At 52.8% G+C, this 22394-nt stretch overlaps 1 protein-coding gene across 1 annotated transcript in view; it reads left to right on the top strand.

Annotated features, from left to right (window-relative positions):
- Positions 1-22394, top strand: part of LOC137385086 (182 kDa tankyrase-1-binding protein-like) — a 109280-nt gene that overhangs the window by 11555 nt on the left and 75331 nt on the right. Inside the window, exon 2 of the mRNA XM_068059836.1 lies at positions 17863-18004. The gene's annotated coding sequence lies outside the window, so the exon portion shown is untranslated. The remainder of the gene's footprint in view (positions 1-17862; positions 18005-22394) is intronic.

Raw genomic sequence — 22394 nt, 5'->3', positions numbered from 1 at the left:
GAGGAGGGAGGGGGGGTGAGGGAAGGAAAGGAGGAGGGAGGGGGGTGAGGGAAGGAAGAGGAGGGAGGGGGGGTGAGGGAAGGAAAGGAGGAGGGAGGGGGGGTGAGGAAGGAAAGGAGGAGGGAGGGGGGGTGAGGGAAGGAAAGGAGGAGGGAGGGGGGGTGAGGGAAGGAATGGAGGAGGGAGGGAGGGGTGAGGGAAGGAATGAGAGAGTGAGGGAGGGGTGAGGGAAGGAAAGGAGGAGTGAGGGAGGGGTGAGGGAAGGAAAGGAGGAGGGAGGGAGGGGTGAGGGAAGGAAAGGAGGAGGGAGGAGGGGTGAGGGAAGGAAGGAGGAGGAGGAGGGGTGAGGAGGAAGGAAGGAAGGAGGGAGGGAGGGGTGAGGGAAGGAAGGAAGGAGGGAGGGAGGGGTGAGGGAAGGAAGGAGAGGAGGGAGGGGGTGAGGGAAGGAAAGAAGGAGGGAGGGAGGGGTGAGGGAAGGAAGGAGGGAGGGAGGGGTGAGGGAAGGAAGGAGGGAGGAGGGGTGAGGGAAGGAAGGAGGGAGGGAGGGGTGAGGGAAGGAAGGAGAGGAGGGAGGGGGGTGAGGGAAGGAAGGAGGGAGGGAGGGGTGAGGGAAGGAAGGAAGGAGGAGGGAGGGGTGAGGGAAGGAAGGAGGGAGGGAGGGGGTGAGGGAAGGAAGGAGGGAGGGGGGGGTGAGGGAAGGAAGGAGGGAGGGAGGGGTGAGGGAAGGAAGGAAGGAGGGAGGGAGGGGTGAGGGAAGGAAGGAAGGAGGGAGGGAGGGAGAGGAAGGAGGAGGGAGGGTGAGGGAAGGAAGGAAGGAGGGAGGGAGGGGTGAGGGAAGGAAGGAGGAGGGGAGGGAGGGGTGAGGGAAGGAAGGAGGGAGGGAGGGGGTGAGGGAAGGAAGGAGGGAGGGAGGGGTGAGGGAAGGAAGGAAGGAGGGAGGGAGGGGTGAGGGAAGGAAGGAAGGAGGGAGGGAGGGGTGAGGGAAGGAAGGAAGGAGGGAGGGAGGGGTGAGGGAAGGAAAGGAAGGAGGGAGGGGTGAGGGAAGGAGGAGGAGGGAGGGAGGAAGGAGGGAGGGAGGGGTGAGGGAAGGAAGGAAGGAGGGAGGGAGGGGTGAGGGAAGGAAGGAAGGAGGGAGGGAGGGGGTGAGGGAAGGAAGGAAGGAGGGAGGGAGGGGTGAGGGAAGGAAGGAAGGAGGGAGGGAGGGGTGAGGGAAGGAAGGAAGGAGGGAGGGAGGGGTGAGGGAAGGAAGGAAGGAGGGAGGGAGGGGTGAGGGAAGGAAGGAAGGAGGAGGGAGGGGTGAGGGAAGAAGGAAGGAGGGAGGAGGGGTGAGGGAAGGAGGAAGGAGGGAGGGAGGGGTGAGGGAAGGAAGGAAGGAGGGAGGGAGGGGTGAGGGAAGGAAGGAGGGTGGGTGAGGGAGGGGGAGGGGTGAGGGAAGGCGGGGAGGGGTTGAGGGAAGGTGGGAGGGGTGAGGGAAGGGGGAGGGGTGAGGGAAGGGGAGGGGTGAGGGAAGGCGGGAGGGGTGAGGGAAGGCGGGAGGGGTGAGGGAAGGCGGGAGGGGTGAGGGAAGGCGGGAGGGTGAGGGAAGGCGGGAGGGGTGAGGGAAGGCGGGTGGGGTGAGGGAGGCGGGAGGGGTGTGGGAGGGGGGTGGGGTGAGGGAAGGCGGGAGGGGTGAGGGAAGGCGGGAGGGGTGAGGGAAGGGGGAGGGGTGAGGGAAGGCGGGAGGGGTGAGGGAAGGCGGGAGGGGTGAGGGAAGGGGGAGGGGTGAGGAAGGGGGTGGTGGTGAGGGAGGGAAGGGAGGGGTGTGGGTGGGAGGGAGGGGGTGGAGGGAGGGTGGGGAGGAAGGAGGGAGGGGTGAGGGAGGGAAGGAAGGGAGGGGTGAGGGGAGGGAAGGAAGGGAGGGGTGAGGGAGGGAAGGAAGGGAGGGGGTGAGGGAGGGAAGGAAGGGAGGGGTGAGGGAGGGAAGGAAGGGAGGGGTGAGGGAGGGAAGGAAGGGGAGGGGTGAGGGAGGGAAGGAAGGGAGGGGTGAGGGAGGAAGGAGGGAGGGGTGAGGGAGGAAGGAGGGTGAGGGGTGAGGGAGGGAAGGAAGGAAGGAGGGAGGGGTGAGGGAGGGAAGGAGGAAGGAGGGAGGGGTGAGGGAGGGAAGGAAGGAAGGAGGGAGGGGTGAGGGAGGGAAGGGAGGAGGAGGGTGGGAGGGAGGGGTTGGGAGGGAGGGAGGGAGGGGGAGGGGTGAGGGAGGGAAGGGAGGGGTTGAGGGGTGAGGGGGAGGGAAGGGAGGGTTGGAGGGGTGAGGGAGGGAAGGGAGGGTTGGAGGGGTAAGGGAGGGTGGAGGGGTGAGGGAGGGAAGGGAGGGTTGGAGGGGTGAGGGAGGGAAGGGAGGGTTGGAGGGAGGGAAGGAGGGAGGGGTGAGGGAGGGAAGGAAGGGAGGGGTGAGGGAGGGAAGGAAGGGAGGGGTGAGGGAGGGAAGGAAGGGAGGGGTGAGGGAGGGAAGGAAGGGAGGGGTGAGGGAGGGAAGGAAGGGAGGGGTGAGGGAGGGAAGGAAGGGAGGGGTGAGGGAGGGAAGGAAGGGAGGGGTGAGGGAGGGAAGGAAGGGAGGGGTGAGGGAGGGAAGGAAGGGAGGGGTGAGGGAAGGAAGGAAGGGGGGAGGAAGGAAGGAAGGAGGGAGGGGTGAGGGAGGGAAGGAAGGAAGGAGGGAGGGGTGAGGGAGGGAAGGAAGGAAGGAGGGAGGGGTGAGGGAGGGAAGGAAGGAAGGAGGGAGGGGGTGAGGGAGGGAAGGAAGGAGGGAGGGGTGAGGGAGGGAAGGGAGGAGGGAGGGAGGGGTGAGGGAGGGAAGGGAGGGTTGGAGGGGTGAGGGAGGGAAGGGAGGGTTGGAGGGGTGAGGGAGGGAAGGGAGGGTTGGAGGGGTAAGGGAGGGTTGGAGGGGTGAGGGAGGAAGGGAGGGTTGGAGGAGGGTTGGGGGGGGTGAGGGAGGGAAGGAGGGAGTGGTGAGGGAGGGAGGGAAGGAGGGAGGGGTGAGGGAGGTGAGGGAAGGAGGGAGGGGTGAGGGAGGGAGGGAAGGAGGGAGGGGTGAGGGAGGGAGGGAAGGAGGGAGGGGTGAGGGAGGGAAGGAAGGAGGGAGGGGTGAGGGAGGGAGGAAGGAGGGAGGGATGAGGTGAGGGAAGGAAGGGAGGAGGGAGGGGTGAGGGGAGGGAAGGAAGGAAGGTGGGAGGGAAGGAGGGAGGTGGGGGTGAGGGAGGGAGGGAAGAGGGAAGGGTGAGGGAGGGAAGAAGGGAGGGTGAGGGAGGGAAGAAGGGAAGGGTGTGGGTGGGAAGAGGGAGGGTGAGGGAGGGGAAGGAAGGGAAGGGTGAGGGAGGGAAGAAGGGAGGGTGAGGGAGGGAGAAGGGAGGGTGAGGGAGGGAAGAAGGGAGGGGTGAGGGAGGGAAGAAGGGAGGGGTGAGGGAGGGAAGAAGGGAGGGGTGAGGGAGGGAAGAAGGGAGGGGTGAGGGAGGGAAGAAGGGAGGGGTGAGGGAGGGAAGGGAGGGTTGGAGGAGTGAGGGAGGGAAGGGGTGAGGGGGGAGGGAGGGAGGGAAGGAAGGAGGGAGGGGTGAGGGAGGGAGGGAAGGAAGGAGGAGGGGTGAGGGAGGAAGGAGGGAGGGGTGAGGGAGGGAGGGGGAGGGGTGAGGGAGGGAGGGGGAGGGGTGAGGGAGGGAGGGGGAGGGGTGAGGGAGGGAGGGGGAGGGGTGAGGGAGGGAGGGGGAGGGGTGAGGGAGGAAGGGGGAGGGAGGGAGGGGGAGGGGGGAGGGAGGGAGGGGGAGGGTGAGGGAGGGAGGGGTGAGGGAGGGAGGGGGAGGGGTGAGGGAGGGGTGAGGGGGGGAGGGGGAGGGGTGAGGGAGGGAGGGGGAGGGGGGAGGGAGGGAAGAAGTGAGGGAGGGTGGGAAGGAAGGAAGGAACGAGGGAGGGGTGAGGGAGGGAAGGAACGAGGGAGGGGTGAGGGAGGGAAGGAGGGAGGGAGGGAAGGAGGGAGGGAGGGAGTGTGTGGGGGGGGAGGAAAGGGCGAGTGTGGGGGGGTTATGGGAGGGGAAGGGGGCAAGAGGGGGTGAGGGATGGTGGGAAGGGGGAAGAGGTGGGTAGATGGAGGGGGTGAGGGAGGGTGGGAAGGGGAAAGAAGGGGGGAGGGTGGGAAGAGTGGGAGTGGGGGGGGGAGGGGTAGAGGGGGAGAGCTCGAGACCGGCCAAGGGAGCCTCCCCCCCCATTCCCGTGGGGAGTTCCAAGAGGAGAGGGAGCCCGAGACTCTGCTTCATGCCGTCTGCTGCTGCCGTTCCCGATCTCTCCCATGTCCCTGATCCGTTCCGTATTCAGCAGGAACGGAAAGGTGGGAGATTCCATTGCGGATGCCTACAAAAAGCAGTAAAGGGGTGATCTCCCAGGACTCCAGTCCCTTCCCCCTCCTGCTCCCAGCCAGCAGAACCCAATTAACATCCCAACCCATGGGCCGCCCCCAGAACGTGGTCGCCGTTGCACAGGAGCTGGCGGCCGAACTGAGCACAGCAAGATCCCACTAACCCCAATACGTTAACGAGCAGGTCGTTTTGTTTGAGAACCGTGGCTGGAATGTATGTCCCTGTCTCCGGGAGAGGGAGGTGGGGTGAGGGGACAGGGGTGTTGGCGGGGATTGCTGGCTGAAATCATTCCAATTACCCCTGGAGTTTGGCTGGGGGAGGGAGGTTGCAGCTCGGCGATGGTTTCCTGAGTCGAGTAGCCCCTCGGTGTGGACTGCGGTGGTAAGGGCTTTGGATTTGGGATGGATTTGCTGAGGTACATGGCTGTGTGCCTGCAGTTGCAGGGTGTTAGGGACTGAGTTGCTCGTTGTCTGCGGTGAGCTGTTCCGAGGGTAATTGATTCCAGTCCTGAAGCCTGTATCCCTCAGCCACTCACACTTAGCACCACAGATAAGGATTAATCATCAACATACACAGCAACCTTGCACTATGTCCCCCTGTCAATATGTCTCTGTGCAACAGAATCATGAGTGAATCCTCCCCGCGCCCAGCGACTCCCGGTGGGGTGCGGGTCCCGCGCCCAGCGACTCCCGGTGGGGTGCGGGTCCCGCGCCCAGCGACTCCCGGTGGGGTGCGGGTCCCGCGCCCAGCGACTCCCGGTGGGGTGCGGGTCCCGCGCCCAGCGACTCGGAGGGTCGGTACTGAGGGAGGTTTAGTTTAGTTTAGAGATACAGCACTGAAACAGGCCCTTCGGCCCACCGAGTCTGTGCTGACCATCAATCACCCATTTATACTCATCCTACACTAATCCCATATTCCTACCACATCCCCACCTGTCCCTATATTTTACTACCACCTACCTATACTAGGGGCAATTTATAATTACCAATTTACCTACCAACCTGCAAGTCTTTTGGCTTGTGGGAGGAAACCGGAGCACCCGGAGAAAACCCACGCAGACACAGGGAGAACTTGCAAACTCCACTCAGGCAGTACCCAGAATTGAACCCGGGTCGCTGGTGCTGTGAGGCTGCGGTACCACTGTACCGCCCTCAGTTGGATGGTAGAAATCCCATAGCCCCAATTGCAAGGTGGAGAGGGGAATCTTGTCCAGTGACGCCAGGGCTGATATTAACCCTGAATCCACAACACAAAAAAAATCTGATTATTAATGCATAGCTTTGTGGGATCTTGCTGTGCCTAATTAAGACAGTGAGTGCAGCTCACTTCATATTTGCTGTAAAACAATTCGGGAAGCAGTTTGATCCATTGGGATTATGTACAGTGGAAGTGAACGGGAAGGGGTTTGATCTGTTGGGATTGTGTGCAGTGGGAGTGAACGGGAAGGGGTTTGATCCATTGGGATTGTGTACGGTGGGAGTGAACAGGAAGGGGATTGATCCGTTGGATTGTGTACAGTGGGAGTGAACGGGAAGGGGATTGTGGACAGTGGGTGTGAAGGGGAAGGGGTTTGATCCGTAGGGATTGTGTACAGTGGGAGTGAACGGGAAGGGGATTGTGGACAGTGGGTGTGAACGGGAAGGGGATTGTGGACAGTGGGTGTGAACGGGAAGGGGATTGTGTACAGTGGGAGTGAAGGGGAAGGGGTTTGATCCGTAGGGATTGTGTACAGTGGGAGTGAATGGCAAGGGGATTGTGGACAGTGGGAGTGAAGGGGAAGGGGTTTGATCCGTAGGGATTGTGTACAGTGGGAGTGAACGGGAAGGGGATTGTGGACAGTAGGAGTGAAGGGGAAGGGGTTTGATCCGTAGGGATTGTGTACAGTGGGAGTGAACGGGAAGGGGATTGTGGACAGTAGGAGTGAAGGGGAAGGGGTTTGATCCGTAGGGATTGTGTACAGTGGGAGTGAACGGGAAGGGGATTGTGGACAGTGGGAGTGAAGGGGAAGGGGTTTGATCCGGAGGGATTGTGTCCAGTGGGAGGGAAGGGGATTGTGTCCAGTGGGAGGGAAGGGGAAGTGGATTGTGTCCAGTGGGAGGGAACGGGAAGGGGTTTGATCCATCGGGATTGTGTCCAGTGGGAGTGAACGGAAAGGGGTTTGATCCATCGGGATTGTGTTCAGTGGGAGTGAACGGGAAGGGGATTGTGTAAAGTGGGAGTGAATGGAAAAGGGTTTGATCCATCGGGATTGTGTACAGTGGGAGTGAATGGGAAGGGGTTTGATCCAATGGGATTGTGTACAGTGGGAGCGAATGGGAAAGGGGTTTGATCAATTGGGATTGTGTACTGTGGGAGTGAATGGGAAGGGGTTTGATCCAATGGGATTGTGTACAGTGGCAGTGAACGGGAAGGGGATTGTGTACAGTGGGAGTGAACGGGAAGGAGTTTGATCCGTTGGGATTGTGTACAGTGGGAGTCAAAGGGAAGGGATTTGACCTGTAGGATTTGCAAATATGTGGCACTGGTTTCCACAGTATTCCGAGGACATCAACATGGCTTTTCTGTGCTTGACCCACTGCCCTCAAATTTCACCTCCTGCCATCTCTTCACTGACTCTCATGCCAATTCTTCGCCAGCACATAACCCCTCAGTCCAACGGAATGAAAAAATGGGAAGCCCATCCATATTCTCTCCCCTCCCCCAAACGGCCGCACCCTGAGCTCCAAGCAAGGCAGACCTGTCACAGAGCCAAGGCAAATAAGAGTGACTCACTCCTGGGAGCAGAATTTATACCATACAGTCTGAATCCTGTACTTTCCACACTTCCACACTACCTTACTATTGCAGGAGTGTTCCTTCACACCCGGGCTCACACACACTGAAATCACTATTAAAGGAGTGTTCCTTCACACCCGGGCTCACACACACTGAAATCACTATTAAAGGAGTGTTCCTTCACACCCGGGCTCTCTCAGTCACTGAAATCACTATGAAAGGAGTGTTCCTTCACACCCGGGCTCTCTCACGCACTGAAATCACTATGAAAGGAGTGTTCCTTCACACCCGGGCTCTCACACGCACTGAAATCACTATTAAAGGAGTGTTCCTTCACACCCGGGCTCTCACACACTGAAATCACTATAAAAGGAGTGTTCCTTCACGCCCGGGCTCTCACACACACTGAAATCACTATGAAAGGAGTGTTCCTTCACACCCGGGCTCTCACACACACTGAAATCACTATTAAAGGAGTGTTCCTTCACACCCGGGCTCTCACACACACTGAAATCACTATTAAAGGAGTGTTCCTTCACACCCGGGCTCTCACACACACACTGAAATCACTATTAAAGGAGTGTTCCATCACACCCGGGCTCTCACGCACACTGAAATCGCTATGAAAGGAGTGTTCCTTCACACAGGGGCTCTCACACACATACACACACACTGAAATCACTATTATCACTATTTCAGACTGGAATCTAATCGAGGGTTTGGGGGTTTAGATATAGAATAACAGAAACCCGATAGTGAGTTACAGACTGGAATCTAATCGAGCGGTTCGGGGGGGTTTATATATAGAATAACAGATACCCGGGAGTGAGTTACAGACTGGAATCTAATCGAGGGGTTCGGGGGTGTTTATATATAGAATAACAGATACCCGGGAGTGAGTTACAGACTGGAATCTAATCGAGGTGTTCAGGGGGGAGGGTTTATATAGAGAATAACAGATACCCGGAGTGAGTTGCAGACTGGAATCTAATCGAGGGGTTCGGGGGGGAGCTTTTATATATAGAATAACAGATACCCAGGAGTGAGTTACAGACTGGAATCTAATCGAGGGGGTTTATATATAGAATAACAGATACCCGGAGTGAGTTACAGACTGGAATCTAATCGAGGGGTTCGGGGGGTTTATATATAGAATAACAGATACCCGGGAGTGAGTTACAGACTGGAATCTAATCGGGGGGGGGAGGGTTTATATATAGAATAACAGATACCCGGAGTGAGTTACAGACTGGAATCTAATCGAGGGGTTCGGGGGGTTTATAATTAGAATAACAGATACCCGGGAGTGAGTTACAGACTGGAATCTAATCGAGGGGTTTGGGGGGGTTTATATATAGAATAACAGATACCCGGGAGTGAGTTACAGACTGGAATCTAATCGAGGGGTTCGGGTGGTTTATATATTGAATAACAGAAACCCGGAGTGAGTTACAGACTGGAATCTAATCGAGGGGTTTGGGGGGGTTTATATATAGAATAACAGATACCCGGGAGTGAGTTACAGACTGGAATCTAATCGAGCGGTTCGGGGGGTTTATATATGGAATAACAGATACCCGGGAGTGAGTTACAGACTGGAATCTAATCGAGGGGTTCGGGGTGTTTATATATAGAATAACAGATACCCGGGAGTGAGTTACAGACTGGAATCTAATCGAGGGGTTTGGTGGGGTTTATATATAGAATAACAGATACCCGGGAGTGAGTTACAGACTGGAATCTAATCCATCGGTTCGGGGGGTTTATATATGGAATAACAGATACCCGGGAGTGAGTTACAGACTGGAATCTAATCGAGGGGTTCGGGGTGGTTTATCGATAGAATAACAGATACCTGGGAGTGAGTTACAGACTGGAATCTAATCGAGGGGTTCGGGGGGTTTATATATAGAATAACAGATACCCGGGAGTGAGTTACAGACCGGAATCTAATCGAGGGGTTCGGGGGGAAGGGTTTATATATAGAATAACAGATACCCGGGTGTGAGTTACAGACTGGAATCTAATCGTGGGGTTTGGGGGGTTTATATATGGAATAACAGATACCCGGGAGTGAGTTGCAGACTGGAATCCAATCGAGGGGTTCGGGGTGGAGGGTTTATGTATAGAATAACAGATACCCGGGAGGGAGTTGCAGACTGGAATCTAATCGAGGGGTTCAGGGGGGAGGGTTTATATATAGAATAACAGATACCCGGGAGGGAGTTGCAGACTGGAATCTAATCGAGGGGTTAGAGGGGTTTATATATAGAATAACAGATACCCGGGAGTGAGTTGCAGACTGGAATCTAATCGAGGGGTTCGAGGGGTTTATATATAGAATAACAGATACCCGGGAGTGAGTTGCAGACTGGAATGTAATCGAGGGGTTCGGGGGGGAGGGTTTATATACAGAATAACAGAAACCCGGGAGTGAGTTGCAGACTGGAATCTAATCGAGGGGTTCGGGGGGTTTATATATAGAATAACAGATACCCAGGAGTGAGTTGCAGACTGGAATCTAATCGAGGGGTTAGGGGGGTTTATATATAGAATAACAGATACCCGGAGTGAGTTGCAGACTGGAATCTAATCGAGGGGTTAGGGGGGGTTTATATATAGAATAACAGATACCCGGAGTGAGTTGCAGACTGGAATCTAATCGAGGGGTTCGGGGGGGAGGGTTTATATATAGAATAACAGATACCCGGAGTGAGTTGCAGACTGGAATCTAATCGAGGGGTTCGGGGGGTTTATATATAGAATAACAGATACCCGGGAGTGAGTTACAGACTGGAATCTAATCGAGGGGTTCGGGGGGTTTATATATAGAATAACAGATACCCGGAGTGAGTTGCAGACTGGAATCTAATCGAGGGGATCGGGGGGGATGGTTTATATATAGAATATAGGCGAGGCGGTGGTATTGACACTGAACTAGTAACCCAGAGACCCTAGGTTTCTCTCTGGGGACATCGTTTCGAATCCCAACTCGGCAGATGGTGAAATTTGAATTTAATTAATAAATCTGGAATTAAAAGCTCGTCTAATGATGACCATGAAACCATTGTCGATTGTTGTTAAAACCCATCTGGTTCACTAATGTCCTTTAGGGAAGGAAATCTGCTGTCCTTACCTGGTCTGGCCGACATGTGACTCCAGACCCACAGCAATGTGATTAACTCTTACATGCCCTCTGAAATGGCCGAGCAAGACACTCAGTTGGTCCTAACCGCTACAAAGTCAATAAAAAGGAATGAAACCGGACGGACCACCCGGCATCGACCTAGGCACCGGAAACGACAACGGCAAACCCAGCCCTGTCGACCCTGTAAAGTCTTCCTTACTAACATCTGGGGGCTTGTGCCAAAGTTGGGAGAGCTGCCCCACAGACTAGTCAAGCAACAGCCTGACATAGTCATACTCACGGAATCATACCTTACAGACAACGTCCCAGACACTGCCATCACCATCCCCGGGTACGTCCTGTCCAACAGGCAGGACAGACCCAGCAGAGGTGGTGGCACAGTGGTATACAGTAGGGAGGGAGTTGCCCTGGGAGTCCTCAACATCGACTCCAGACCCCATGAAGTCTCAGGGCATCCGGTCAAACATGGACAAGGAAACCTCCAACTGATTACCACCTACCACCCTCCCTCAGCTGATGACTCAGTACTCCTCCATGTTGAACACCACTTGGAGGAAACACTGAGGGTGGCAAGGGCACAGAATGTACTCTGGGTGGGGGACTTCAATGTCCATCACCAAGAGTGGCTCGGTAGCACCACTACTGACCGAGCTGGCCGAGTCCTAAAGGACAAAGCTGCTAGACTGGGTCTGCGGCAGGTGGTGGGGGAACCAACACGAGGGAAAAACATACTTGACCTCGTCCTCACCAATCTGCCTGCTGCAGATGCATCTGTCCATGACAGTATTGTTAGGAGTGACCACCGCACAGTCCTTGTGGAGATGAAGTCCCGCATTCACATTGAGGATACCCTCCATCGTGTTGTGTGGCACTATCACCGTGCTAAATGGGACAGATTTCGAACAGATCTAGCAATGCAAAACTGGGCATCCATGAGGCGCTGTGGGCCATCAGCCGCAGCACAGTGCCATCAAGTGGCACTTGCTTAGCAATCACCTGCTCAGTGACGCTCAGTTTGGGTTCCGCCAGGGCCACTCAGCTCCTGACCTCATTACAGCCTTGGTTCAAACATGAGCTGAACTCGTGAGGTGAGAGTGACTGCCCTTGACATCAAGGCAGCATTTGACCGAGTATGGCATCAAGGAGCCCGAGCAAAACTGAGGTCAATGGGAATCAGGGGGAAAACCCTCCACTGGTTGGAGTCATACCTAGTGCAAAGGAAGATGGCTGTGGTTGTTGGAGGTCAATCATCTGAGCTCCAGGACATCACTGCAGGAGTTCCTCAGGGTAGTGTCCTCGGCCAAACCATCTTCAGCTGCTTCATCAATGACCTTCCTTCAGTCATAAGGTCAGAAGTGGGGATGTTCGCTGATGATTGCACAATGTTCAGCACCATTCGTGACTCCTCAGATACTGAAGCAGTCTGTGTAGAAATGCAGCAAGACCTGGACAATATCCAGGCTTGGGCTGATAAGTGGCAAGTAACATTCGCGCCACACAAGTGCCAGGCAATGACCATCTCCAACAAGAGAGAATCTAACCATCTCCCCTTGACATTCAACGACATTACCATCGCTGAATTCCCCACTATCAACATCCTAGGGGTTACCATTGACCAGAAACTGAACTGGAGTAGCCATATAAATACCATGGCTACAAGAGCAGGTCAGAGGCTAGGAATCCTGCGGCGAGTAACTCACCTCCTGACTCCCCAAAGCCTGTCCACCATCTACAAGGTACAAGTCAGGAGTGTGATGGAATACTCTCCACTTGCCTAGATGGGTGCAGCTGCAACAACACTCAAGAAGCTCGACACCATCCAGGACAAAGCAGCCCACTTGATTAGCACCCCATCTACAAACATTCACTCCCTCCACCACCGACGCACAGTGGCAGCAGTGTGTACCATCTACAAGATGCACTGCAGCAATGCACCAAGGCTGCTCAGACAGCACCTTCCAAACCCACGACCTCTACCAACTAGAAGGACAAGGGCAGCAAATGCATGGGAACACCACCATCTGCAAGTTCCCCTCCAAGTCACACACCATCCTGACTTGGAACTATATCGCCGTTCCTTTCCTGTGGCTGGGTCAAAATCCTGGAACTCCCTTCCTAACAGCACAGTGGGTGTACCTACCCCACATGGACTGCAGCGGTTCAAGAAGGCAGCTCACCACCACCTGCTCAAGGGCAATTAGGGATGGACAATAAATGCTGACCTGGCCGGTGATGCCCACATCGCATGAATGAATAAATAAACGAGATACCTGGGAGTGAGTAACAGAGTGAGTGAGAATGGAACCTGACACCAGGGGTTCTGGGAACGTCACCTTTTTGACTATGGGAATCATCAGGCACTGAGAATGAACAGAAATACAAGTTGAACCAGTTTGATTAGTCACCACTGCCAAGTGGGAGAATCTGTCCTCAGTGAGAAGTTTCAGAGCTCGTCACCAGACAAAATCCATCTTTTCTCTCTTAAAGCTCCCTCTACACTGTCCTCGTCAAACACTCCCAGGACAGGTATAGACCTGTGGTGGAGGGTGTTGCACAGGGCAGTCCCGTGCAATAGGCTTTTAAGTAGGTTCACGGACTCCCAGGCCGCCTGTACTTTCTGCGGCCTGGACGAGTCCGTGTTCCACATTTATACGGAGTGTGCGAGGTTGCAGCCCCTCTTTGAGTATTTGAAGGGGCTGCTCCTCAAATTCTGGCTGCACTTCAGTCCCACGCTCCTGATCTTTGGGCACCCGGTGCGGAGGGGCGTGGGCCGGGAGGAGGATCTCCTCGTCGGTCTGCTCCTGGGCCTGGCCAAGGTGGCAATTCACAGGTCCAGGCTGCGGGCCGTCGGGGGGGTCCGTCCTCCCCGATTGCCTGCCCCTCTTCCGCAGTTACGTTTGCGCCCAGGTGTCCCTGGAGAAGGAGCATGCGGTGTCGGCCGGTACGCTTGAGGCCTTCCGCGACCGGTGGGCACCGCAGGGACTGGAGTGCATTGTCGACGCTGAGAATGGCATTTTAATTTGAGTTTTTTGTTTATTTCTGGTTTTAATGAAGTTATTTTAAAAATATAAGTATGTTTATAAAGGGGGCCTGAGGAATAAAGGCCGACTCGACATGAAAAATATAAAAGGGGCCTGGGGTATAAAGGCCACCTTATAGACAAAAAAACGAGAAAAAAAAACGGGGTTAGATACAGAGTAAAGCTCCCTCCACACTGTCCCCATCAAACACTCCCAGGACAGGTACAGTACGGGGTTAGATACAGAGTAAAGCTCCCTCCACACTGTCCCCATCAAACACTCCCAGGACAGGTACAGTATGGGGTTAGATGCAGAGTAAAGCTCCCTCTACACTGTCCCCATCAAACACTCCCAGGACAGGTACAGTACGGGGTTAGATACAGAGTAAAGCTCCCTCTACACTGTCCCCATCAAACACTCCCAGGACAGGTACAGTACGGGGGTTAGATACAGAGTAAAGCTCCCTCTACCTTCCTCTGATGGACATGCTTTGTACCATGAGAAGATTTCTCTTTTAATTAAACAAAGGACAGAGTGTAAACTGTAAATATGAGAGCATTTCCGACAGCCAGTCACTGAGAACGAGATGGCATGGAGACTTGGCTGCCTGCCTGTGTAAACACTTTACTTCACTCCTTCCAAACCCAGGCCCACACACGTCTGAGCATCCACCCACTCTCTTTCTCACAGTCCAAGTCTCCATCTCTCTCTCACTCCATCTCTCTCTCACTCTGTGTCTCTCTCTCTCCCGTCTTTCCCTCCCTCTCGCTCTCCCCGTCCCTCTCTGTCTCTCAGTCTGTGTCTCTCAGTCTCTGTGTTTATGTGTCTCTCGCTCTTGCTCCATTTCTCCCTTTCTGTGTGTCTCTCTGTCTCTGTCAGGGGAAGGATCACTCACTGTGTAACTGTACAGAGTCACTGTTTATTCAGGGTGAGTATCACTCACTGTGTAACTGTACAGAGTCACTGTTTATTCAGGGTGAGGATCACTCACTGTGTAACTGTACAGAGACACTGTTTATTCAAGGTGAGGATCACTCACTGAGTAACTGAACAGAGACACTGTTTATTCAGAGTGAGGATCACTCACTGTATCTGTACAGAGTCACTGTTTATTCAGGGTGAGGATCACTCACCGTGTAACTGTACAGAGTCACTGTTTATTCAGGGTGAGGATCACTCACTGTAACTGTACAGAGTCACTGTTTATTCAGAGTGAGGATCACTCACTGTATCTGTACAGAGTCACTGTTTATTCAGGGTGAGGATCACTCACCGTGTAACTGTACAGAGTCACTGTTTATTCAGGGTGAGGATCACTCACTGTGTAACTGTACAGACTCACTGTTTATTCAGGGTGAGGATCACTCACTGTGTAACTGTACAGAGTCACTGTTTATTCAGGGTAAGGGTCACTCACTGTGTAACTGTACAGAGACACTGTTTATTCAGTGTAAGGATCACTCACTGTGTAACTGTACAGAGTCACTGTTTATTCAGCAGGATAATGGTCACTCACTGTGTAACTGTACAGAGTCACTGTTTATTCAGCAGGGTGAGGATCACTCACTGTGTAACTGTACAGAGTCACTGTTTATTCAGGGTGAGGATCACTCACTGTGTAACTGTACAGAGACACTGTTTATTCAGGGTGAGGATCACTCACTGTGTAACTGTACAGAGTCACTGTTTATTCAGTGTAAGGATCACTCACTGTGTAACTGTACAGAGACACTGTTTATTCAGGGTGAGGATCACTCACTGTGTAACTGTACAGAGTCACTGTTTATTCAGGGTAAGGGTCACTCACTGTGTAACTGTACAGAGACACTGTTTATTCAGTGTAAGGATCACTCACTGTGTAACTGTACAGAGACACTGTTTATTCAGGGTGAGGATCACTCACTGTGTAACTGTACAGAGTCGCTGTTTATTCAGGGTAAGGATCACTCACTGTGTAACTGTACAGAGTCACTGTTTATTCAGCAGGGTGAGGATCACTCACTGTGTAACTGTACAGAGTCACTGTTTATTCAGCAGGGTAAGGGTCACTCACTGTGTAACTGTACAGAGTCACTGTTTATTCAGCAGGGTAAGGGTCACTCACTGTATAACTGTACAGAGTCACTGTTTATTCAGGGTAAGGATCACTCACTGTGTAACTGTACAGAGTCACTGTTTATTCAGCAGGGTAAGGGTCACTCACTGTGTAACTGTACAGAGTCACTGTTTATTCAGCAGGGTAAGGGTCACTCACTGTGTAACTGTACAGAGTCACTGTTTATTCAGCAGGGTAAGGGTCACTCACTGTATAACTGTACAGAGTCACTGTTTATTCAGTGTAAGGATCACTCACTGTGTAACTGTACAGAGTCACTGTTTATTCAGTGTAAGGATCACTCACTGTGCAACTGTACAGAGTCACTGTTTATTCAGGGTGAGGATCACTCACTGTGGAACTGTACAGAGTCACTGTTTATTCAGCAGGGTAAGGGTCACTCACTGTGTAACTGTACAGAGTCACTGTTTATTCAGCAGGCTAAGGATCACTCACTGTGTAACTGTACAGAGTCACTGTTTATTCAGGGTGAGGATCACTCACTGTGTAACTGTACAGAGTCACTGTTTATTCAGGGTGAGGATCACTCACTGTGTAACTGTACAGAGACACTGTTTATTCAGGGTAAGGATCACTCACTGTGTAACTGTACAGAGTCACTGTTTATTCAGGGTGAGGATCACTCACTGTATAACTGTACAGAGTCACTGTTTATTCAGGATATGGATTGCTCACTGTGTAACTGTACAGAGTCACTGTTTATTCAGGGTGAGGGTCACTCACTGTGTAACTGTACAGAGTCACTGTTTATTCAGGGTGAGGATCACTCACTGTGTAACTGTACAGAGTCACTGTTTATTCAGGGTGAGGATCGCTCACTGTGTAACTGTACAGAGTCACTGTTTATTCAGGGTGAGGATCACTCACTGTGTAACTGTACAGAGTCACTGTTTATTCAGGGTGAGGATCACTCACTGTGTAACTGTACAGAGTCACTGTTTATTCAGGGTGAGGATCACTCACTGTATAACTGTACAGAGTCACTGTTTATTCAGGATATGGATTGCTCACTGTGTAACTGTACAGAGACACTGTTTGTTCAGCAGGGGAAGGATCACTCACTGTGTAACTGTACAGAGTCACTGTTTATTCAGGGTAAGGATTGCTCACTGTGTAACTGTACAGAGACACTGTTTATTCAGGGTGAGGATCGCTCACTGTGTAACTGTACAGAGTCACTGTTTATTCAGGGTGAGGATCGCTCACTGTATAACTGTACAGAGTCACTGTTTATTCAGGGTGAGGGTCACTCACTGTATAACTGTACAGAGTCACTGTTTATTCAGGGTAAGGATCACTCACTGTGTAACTGTACAGAGGCACTGTTTATTCAGCAGGGTAAGGATCACTCACTGTGTAACTGTACAGAGTCACTGTTTGTTCAGCAGGGTAAGGATCACTCACTGTGTAACTGTACAGAGGCACTGTTTATTCAGCAGGGTAAGGATCACTCACTGTGTAACTGTACAGAGTCACTGTTTATTCAGCAGAGTAAGGGTCACTCACTGTGTAACTGTACAGAGTCACTGTTCATTCAGGGTAAGGATTGCTCACTGTGTAACTGTACAGAGTCACTGTTTATTCAGGGTAAGGGTCACTCACTGTGTAACTGTGCAGAGTCACTGTTTATTCAGCATGGTAAGGATCACTCACTGTGTAACTGTACAGAGTCACTGTTTATTCAGGGTGAGGATCACTCACTGTGTAACTGTACAGAGTCACTGTTTATTCAGGGTGAGGATCACTCACTGTGCAACTGTGCAGAGTCACTGTTTATTCAGGGTAAGGGTCACTCACTGTGTAACTGTACAGAGTCACTGTTTATTCAGCAGGGTAAGGGTCACTCACTGTGTAACTGTGCAGAGTCACTGTTTATTCAGCAGGGTAAGGGTCACTCACTGTGTAACTGTACAGAGTCACTGTTTATTCAGCAGCTAAACTGTCAGCTCAGCTCAAGATGTAGTGCGAAAAGTGGAACTTTGATGGGGTCGGGGAGCTGTAGTGGGAAAATGGGAATTGGATAAATATGTGAGGGGTGAAACCTTTGCAGGGCTATGGTAAAGGCGCAGGCAACAGCAGGCACGGCTCTGCGTGAGAGCCAGTAAAGACAGGGTGGGCTGAATGGCCTTACCCTGTGCTGTGTTATTAAACTGTGGAAGCCGTGCGGGTGCGAATGACACCAGTGGGATAACGGGTAGGATGTTAGTCAAAGTTTTGTGCAAAGCCGTGGTGGTAAGGAGGTCTGAGACCATCTGGAGCCTTGGGGATTGAACAGTGTCGGGTGTTAAAACAGTTACTCGAGTGAGTGTTTCTCGGCCAAATACTTGTGATAGGATGAGCCGGTTCTGTCCGTGACATCAGGGACATAAAATTCCAGATGAACAGCCAGTGCAGAAATGAGAAACAGCTGTTTGTTTACACCCACAGAGAAAAGAAAAATCAGTCAGTCGCCAGGAAGAATTCACGAAGCTAAAAAGCCAGGAAGAACAACAGGAGGGAGAGAGAGAGAGCGAGAGAGACAGACAGACAGAGAGAGAGAGATCATCAATCACCGATCATTATCTCTTGGGTGAGTAAATATCATAATCACTCCTCACACTGAAATCACTATTAACGGAGTGTTCCTTCACACCCAGGCTCTCTCACACACACTGAAATCACTATTAAAGGAGTGTTCCTTCACACCCAGGCTCTCTCACACACACTGAAATCACTATTAAAGGAGTGTTCCTTCACACCCGGGCTCACACACAGTGAAATGACTATTAAAGGAGTGTTCCTTCACACCCGGGCTCTCTCACACACACTGAAATCACTATTAAAGGAGTGTTCCTTCACACCCAGGCTCTCTCTCACACACTGAAATCACTATTAAAGGAGTGTTCCTTCACACCCAGGCTCACACACAGTGAAATCATTATCAAAGGAGTGTTCCTTCACACCCGGGCTCACACACAGTGAAATGACTATTAAAGGAGTGTTCCTTCACACCCGGGCTCTCTCACACACACTGAAATCACTATTAAAGGAGTGTTCCTTCACACCCAGGCTCACACACACACTGAAATCACTATTAACGGAGTGTTCCTTCACACCCGGGCTCACACACACACTGAAATCACTATTAACGGAGTGTTCCTTCACACCCAGGCTCTCTCTCACACACTGAAATCACTATTAAAGGAGTGTTCCTTCACACCCAGGCTCACACACAGTGAAATCATTATTAAAGGAGTGTTCCTTCACACCCGGGCTCACACACAGTGAAATGACTATTAAAGGAGTGTTCCTTCACACCCGGGCTCTCTCACACACACTGAAATCACTATTAAAGGAGTGTTCCTTCACACCCAGGCTCACACACACACTGAAATCACTATTAACGGAGTGTTCCTTCACACCCGGGCTCACACACACACTGAAATCACTATTAACGGAGTGTTCCTTCACACCCAGGCTCTCTCTCACACACTGAAATCACTATTAAAGGAGTGTTCCTTCACACCCAGGCTCACACACAGTGAAATCATTATTAAAGGAGTGTTCCTTCACACCCAGGCTCACACACAGTGAAATCATTATTAAAGGAGTGTTCCTTCACACCCAGGCTCACACACAGTGAAATCATTATTAAAGGAGTGTTCCTTCACACCCAGGCTCACACACAGTGAAATCATTATTAAAGGAGTGTTCCTTCACACCCAGGCTCTCTCTCACACACTGAAATCACTATTAAAGGAGTGTTCCTTCACACCCAGGCTCACACACAGTGAAATCATTATCAAAGGAGTGTTCCTTCACACCCGGGCTCACACACAGTGAAATGACTATTAAAGGAGTGTTCCTTCACACCCGGGCTCTCTCACACACACTGAAATCACTATTAAAGGAGTGTTCCTTCATACCCAGGCTCACACACACACTGAAATCACTATTAACGGAGTGTTCCTTCACACCCGGGCTCACACACAGTGAAATCACTATTAAAGGAGTGTTCCTTCACACCCGGGCTCTCTCACACACACTGAAATCACGATTAAAGGAGTGTTCCTTCACACCCAGGCTCACACACACACTGAAATCACTATTAACGGAGTGTTCCTTCACACCCGGGCTCTCGCACACTGAAATCACTATTAAAGGAGTGTTCCTTCACACCCGGGCTCTCACACACACTGAAATCACTATTAAAGGAGTGTTCCTTCACACCCGGCTTCACAGACACTGAAATCACTATTAAAGGAGTGTTCCTTCACACCCAGGCTCTCACACACACTGAAATCACTATTAAAGGAGTGTTCCTTCACACCCGGGCTCTCACACACTGAAATCACTATTAAAGGAGTGTTCCTTCACACCCAGGCTCACACACACACTGAAATCACTATTAAAGGAGTGTTCCTTCACACCCAGGCTCACAGACACACTGAAATCACTATTAAAGGAGTGTTCCTTCACACCAGGGATCTCACACACACTGAAATCACTATTAAAGGAGTGTTCCTTCACACCCAGGCTCACACACACACTGAAATCACTATTAAAGGAGTGTTCCTTCACACCCGGGCTCACACACACTGAAATCACTATTAAAGGAGTGTTCCTTCACACCCAGACTCACACACACTGAAATCACTATTCAAGGAGTGTTCCTTCACATCCGGGCTCACACACACTGAAATCACTATTCAAGGAGTGTTCCTTCACACCCGGGCTCTCTCACACACTGAAATCACTATTAAAGGAGTGTTCCTTCACACCCGGGCTCTCACACACACTGAAATCACTATTAAGGGAGTGTTCCTTCACACCCGGGTCACACACACACTGAAATCACTATTAAAGGAGTGTTCCTTCACACCCGGGCTCACACACACTGAAATCACTGAGGCAGTGCTGCACTTTCGGATGGTCAGCACTCAGTGAGTGCCTCACTGTCGTAGGATCAGTGCTGAGGGAGTGCCGCATGTGGGATGTTCAGAACTGATTGAGTGCCGCGCTGTCGGAGGGTCAGTACTGAGGGAGTGCTGCACTGTCGGAGGGTCAGTACTGAGGGAGTGCTGCACTGTCGGAGGGTCAGTACTGAGGGAGTGCTGCGCTATCTGAAGGTCAGTACTGAGGGAGTGCTGCACTGGGAGGGTCAGTACTGAAGGAGTGCTGCAGTGTCGGAGCGTCTGTGCTGAGGGAGTGCTGCACTGTCGGAGGGTCAGTCCTGAGGGAGTGCTGCACTGTCAGAGGGTCAGTACTGAGGGAGTGCTTCACTGTCGGTGGGTCAGTACTGAGGGAGTGCTGCACTGTCAGAGGGTCAGTACTGAAGGAGTGCTGCACTGTCAGAGGGTCAGTACTGAAGGAGTCCTGCAATTTCTGAGGGTCAGTACTGAGGGAGTGCTGCACTGTCGGAGGGTCTGGACTGGGGGAGTGCTGCACTGTCGGAGGGTCAGTACTGAGGGAGTGCTGCACTGTGGGAGCTTCAGTACTGAGGGAGTGCTGCACTGTCGGAGGGTCAGTACTGAGGGAGTGCTGCACTGTGGGAGATTCAGTACTGAGTGAGTGCTGCATTGTCGGAGGGTCAGTACTGAGGGAGTGCTGCACTGTCGGAGGGTCAGTACTGAGAGAGTGCTGCATTGTCGGAGGGTCAGTACTGAGGGAGTGCTACACTGTCGGAGGGTCAGTACTGAGGGAGTGCTGCACTGTCGGAGGGTCAGTACTGAGGGAGTGATGCACTGTCGGTGGGTCAGTACTGAGGGAGTCCTGCACTGTCGGTGGGTCAGTACTGAGGAAGTGCTGCACTGTTGGAGGGTCAGTACTGAGGAAGTGCTGCACTGTCGGAGTGTCAGTACTGAGGGAGTGATGCACTGTCTCTAGGGTCAGTACTGAGGGAGTGCTGCATTGTCGGAGTGTCAGTACTGAGGGAGTGCTGCACTGTCGGATGGTCAGTACTGAGGGAGTGCTGCACTGTCGGATGGTCAGTACTGAGAGAGTGCTGCACTGTCGGAGTGTCAGTACTGAGGGAGTGCTGCACTGTCGGAGTGTCAGTACTGAGGGAGTGCTGCACTGTCGGATGGTCAGTACTGAGGGAGTGCTGCACTGTCGGAGGTTCAGTACTGAGAGAGTGCTGCACTGTCGGAGGTTCAGTACTGAGAGAGTGCTGCATTGTCGGAGGGTCAGTACTGAGGAAGTGCTGCACTGTCGGAGGGTCAGTACTGAGGGAGTGATGCACTGTCGGAGGGTCAGTACTGAGGGAGTGCAGCACTGTCGGAGGGTCAGTACTGAGGGAGTGCTGCGCTGTCGGATGGTCAGTACTGAGGGAGTGCTGCACTGTCGGAGGGTCAGTACTGAGGGAGTGCTGCACTGTCGGAGGGTCAGTACTGAGGGAGTGCTGCACTGTCGGATGGTCAGTACTGAGGGAGTGCTGCGCTGTCGGATGGTCAGTACTGAGGGAGTGCTGCACTGTCGGAGGGTCAGTACTGAGGGAGTGCTGCATTGTCGGAGGGTCAGTACTGAGGGAGTGCTGCACTGTGGGAGGGTCAGTACTGAAGGAGTCCTGCGCTTTCTGAGGGTCAGTACTGAGGGAGTGCTTCACTGTCGGAGGGTCAGTACTGAGAGAGTGCAGCACTGTCGGAGGGTCAGTACTGAGGGAGTGCTGCACTGTCGGAGGGTCAGTACTGAAGGAGTGCTGCACTGTCAGAGGGTCAATACTGAAGGAGTGCTGCACTGTGGGAGGTTCAGTACTGAGTGAGTGCTGCACTGTCGGTGGTTCAGTACTGAGTGAGTGCTGCATTGTCGGAGGGTCAGTACTGAAGGTGTCCTGCGCTTTCTGAGGGTCAGTACTGAGGGAGTGCTGCACTGTCGGAGGGTCAGTACTGAGGGAGTGCTGCACTGTGGGAGCTTCAGTACTGAGGGAGTGCTGCACTGTCGGAGGGTCAGCACTGAGGGAGTGCTGCACTGTGGGAGATTCA

This window comes from Heterodontus francisci, chromosome 28 (genome assembly GCF_036365525.1).
Source record: "Heterodontus francisci isolate sHetFra1 chromosome 28, sHetFra1.hap1, whole genome shotgun sequence".
Taxonomy (NCBI): domain Eukaryota; kingdom Metazoa; phylum Chordata; class Chondrichthyes; order Heterodontiformes; family Heterodontidae; genus Heterodontus; species Heterodontus francisci.
This window is presented reverse-complemented; position numbering and strand designations above follow the sequence as displayed.